We start from the raw sequence: 4,350 nt of genomic DNA, 5'->3' as shown, positions 1-4,350 counted from the left end.
ACCCTTCACTGCTCCCCCCAACACCCTCACTGCTCCCCCCAACACCCTTGCTTCTCCTCCCCTGCAATCCCTCCCTGAGCCATTGCTGATATCCAATCCAGTGTAATGTGGGGAAAAGGATGCAGGTTCGCCCGGGTTATTATCACACTGCCTGTGACTTTCTGAGTCCTGGCACTATCAGAATCTGCCCGGTGAGCCGTGGGATCTGGACGGAGACCCTCAGGCAATGGCTGACACCACTGTCAGCAACACTACGTTGTGTGGAAATGGCGGGGTGAGTGGTGGTGTGCAATGGCTGAGGGCAGGAGATGTAACTTTTGTTTGGATCACTTAGATCCCATCACCTGTGCAACAGACCTGACTGTGTCGGAAGATGATTCTGATCAGCTTGGACCTGAACTCATGAATGGGATTCCATTGATTTGAATGATTGCCATCTCAAAACAGGCACTAAATGCTGGCCTGGTCAGTGATGCTCACGACCCATGAACGAATTTCAAAAAGCAATCGCTGTGAGTGTTTCCATTCACTGCAAATAATCAATGAATTTTGCAAATTCCCTGAAAACCTCTTGTGGAATTCCTAGCCCCAACTGAGCAAAATATTAGGGGGGTTGGCCATGCTAAATTGCCTGTAGTGTTCAGGGATGTGTAGACTGGAGGGTTATAGGGGGATGGGTCTGGGTGGGATGCTCTGAGGGTCAGTGTGGACTTGTTGGGCCGAAGGGCCTGTTTCCGCACTGTAGGGATCCTATGAAAATAACCGCCATTCTTCATGGGTGCAGATGGAGGATTATGACAAAACAGAAGGAGGCCATTTGGCCCAATTTGCTGCTACCAGCGAAAGAGCTATTCAATTAGTTGCACTCCCTTCACTTTTTCCCTCATACCCTGCAGAGTCTGGACTTCTCAGCTGTTTGTCTAAATCCCATTGGGATGCTGTTATTGAATCTGCTTGCACCACCCTTTCCAACAGTGGCCCCCAAAGCATAACAGCTGCAATAGCAGCCATCAGGTTCAATGTGTTAGCGTCAGTCAAAATAGTCGGGGGTCAGGCAACACCAGTGGAGACACAGACAAAGTTAATATTTCAGGTTGAAAAACACTTCAACACTTTCGCTCATTACCCTTGGTTTCAGGTTTTAATCCTGCAATATTGGACTGGAACCAAAGTTTGTCACAGGGAAATGGGAACGAGCTGTCTGGTCAGGATCACAGTTACAGGCACTGACAACATACCCTCTCCAAATCTTCAAAACCAAGTCACTGAATTAGTTAGGGAAGGCAAGAGGTCAAACAGTGTTTGAGGACCCAGTCAGGGTAAATAACACAGCTCAGGGTGGATTTTAACTCTTGGTGCTAAGCAGTGAACTCAGGCTTCCTGTCTTGTACCCAGTTTGATTGCCTTCTCATTGATAACACAGGGAACTGCTGTGATGGATGGAATTGTTATCATTGAGCAAAGTGCAATCATAGAGGAAATTTCAGCCAAGAATGAATTTCCAAATTATTTATACTTCACTGTTTATGTCTTGTAACTTTCTCAGAAGTTATCCAATATCGTATTCCCTGGAATTTATGTTTTACTACATTAATTGATGTGCCTCTTATGTGGTAATGTAAGTATAAGAGGGACTGCTACATGTGTCAAGTTGTTTCAAACGGAAGCTGTCACACAATCGTCTAGTTTACAGCTCGTTGCCCTGAAAATCAATGATCTGGAAACTTGTCTGGATGAAAAAAATTGCCCAAAGAGTATGTTAATATATTCATATCCTGAAAAATAAAAGTCATCCACTGATTGACCCTGGAGCAATCGGGCGATGACATCATAGAACTGCACATCACTGAGTATAAATAACAGTGTGGGTGAAGATGGAACACTACGGAAATCTGCACCAGAGTACACTACAACATGGAGATGAAGTAGATAGATTGGCCCTTCTGTAAATTAACCATGAAATCAGAGTCTAGTATGTCCACGATAAACATGTACAGCAATATTTAGCCTTAAATATTTAATAAACAGTGTTACTGTGAAGCCTAAAGACAGTTCTTGACATCACCTTCACATTGAGCAGAATGTCTTGAACCTAAGCTTATAGTGTAGTACCTAATCCAATGAGAGAAGAGGGACCTGCTGATTGAAAACATTACAAAAAGTACTTTTCTGAATCGAGACACATTGTAGCGATAGAGACCTCCATAGAATTGGTCGCAAAATGAGGCAGACGCCCCTGTATCGGTATTTGAGGTCAGCACCACAATTTCATCAGAATAATCTGCAGAGGTCACTTGGCTGTGTTTGTCGTCTGTGTGCAGAACCATTACTGCCTCCCCCGACCCCACCCCACCCAGCGTAATATACCCTCCCTATTAATGAGGAACCTGAAGTGATTGACAATAGCCAGCCAACATGCCTAATGCTATACCAGGTCATGGCGGCTCTGACTCAGATGAAGCACTTTTACAGGGGGATCCAGCAGCTTGTGAGTTCACCACGCAGAGACTTGAGAACCTCAGCTAGACTGACACCTCAATGAGGCATTGCAAAGAAGAAGAGGTGCTCTCGTTTGGTGGAAAAATTAAATTGAGGCCCTATACTCTCTCCTAGGAGGATTTTTTAAACAGTAGGGGATCCTCACCCCACCCCTGACACCCATGCCAAACCCAGCCCTGTAACCACCATCTAAAATCTGATCATTAGCACATTGTTGTTTGTGGGATCTTGCTGTGCCCAAACCGGCTGCTGTGTTCCCCACATTAAAACAATATTGACAATAGTCTGACTGTTTAATCCCAGCTTGGGGTGACAGAGTCAGACCAATTCCTCACTCCATAAACCTGATCCGAGTAAAGTGGCCCGGAACATCAGATATTCGTTCCAGGGGTGCTCTTGGAGCATCATTGGGTGAGGCCTAGGACTGAGGGTGAAGCCTGCTGGGTAGCGGCCCTGTCCCAGCCTGCCAGCAGTTGATCAAGATTTCTAAAAAATGCTCAATAAAATAAGATCCAGTCCTTACCCTATCATTGCCCCCACATATGCCCCATCCATGCCAGTCCATACTAATCTAAACCTTAAATCATCCCATGACCCTTCATATCCTCCATGCCACCTCATGTCCGTCTACCCACTCCTCTAGCCACACGTACCCTCCTTTCTACCTCACCTCCTCCACCAATCCTCCATGCCAACTTATGCCTCAATCTAATCCCCATTGCCCCTTATAATGCCTATGTCAACCTAGTATTGACCAATGCCAGCCCATGATGCCCACCCATCACCATTGTGCCTTTGTTCCCTTCATACTGATGTATCTGCTATCCATGCTGAGCAGATCTCAGGACCAAAACTAAAATAAAATAAGTTTCCAAGTGTCTATTGCAGTATTTACATTTCTCAAAAAATCTCTCCTTCATAAAAAACCCATTCATGAAATTTACTTTCATTCAACTATCTAACTCTTAATTTAAAAAAAAATCAAGTGCTTAGACCCTCATAAAAACAAGTTTTGAAACTCATCTTCCCATTTCAGCCACTGTAGCTATTTGCATTTGTCAATTAAATCTGTGAACTGAGAGGCAACCCATTGTGATAATTGAGGGTTATGAAAGCAATGATTCAGTTTAATCTGATAATGATAGCCCTCAAGTTTATATCAACAAAGAGAATGAAAAGGTAGCAATAATTTTGTTTAACACATCAGGTAGCTTTATTTGCAAATATCTAAGGAGCATCGGCTTACAGTTGCTTTTGATTCTTTCAATGATTTTATGCACTTTTTGCACACATTCATGTCTAACTTTAACTATCCCAAAGGGCATCTGATCTCTTGCAAAGTTATCCCAGGGCTACATGCCAGGATTAACCCTTACTACCTATCCAAACAACTCCTCAAGATATAGATCTGCTCTCACCAGGTCTGATCTGCAAATGCCATGTTACCTACTCCTGACTAATGAGGACCTGGTATGCCTGTTACCAGCTGCAGTTTGGGCAATTTGTAACTCGCACTTCCTCTGAAAATGGTAGGTGCCATGTTTGGCTAAGAGATTTCCAGATTGGGGTCAACGGTGTCTGTTTGGTAATGGCAGAGAGGTAGGGGAAAAATCTGGCCTACATTTCAAATTGCATTTAACTGACTGTAAAGCATTTTATGATGTGAGAGAGACTACAGAAATACAAGATCTTATTTTCTCAGAGATAATAAGAACTGCCGATGCTGGAGTCAGAGATCTTATTCAGGATCTTATTTTCTGCCCTCTGTACAGCAAGCAGAATTAGATCTATGGCTTTACAAAATGCAATTGATGACACAACCAATTTCCTACTATCTAAATCTAGGATGAG

The sequence above is a fragment of the Rhincodon typus genome, chromosome 11 (assembly GCF_021869965.1).
Source record: "Rhincodon typus isolate 14 chromosome 11, sRhiTyp1.1, whole genome shotgun sequence".
NCBI classification, from domain to species: Eukaryota; Metazoa; Chordata; class Chondrichthyes; order Orectolobiformes; family Rhincodontidae; genus Rhincodon; species Rhincodon typus.
Note: the sequence above shows the minus strand (reverse complement) of the source record.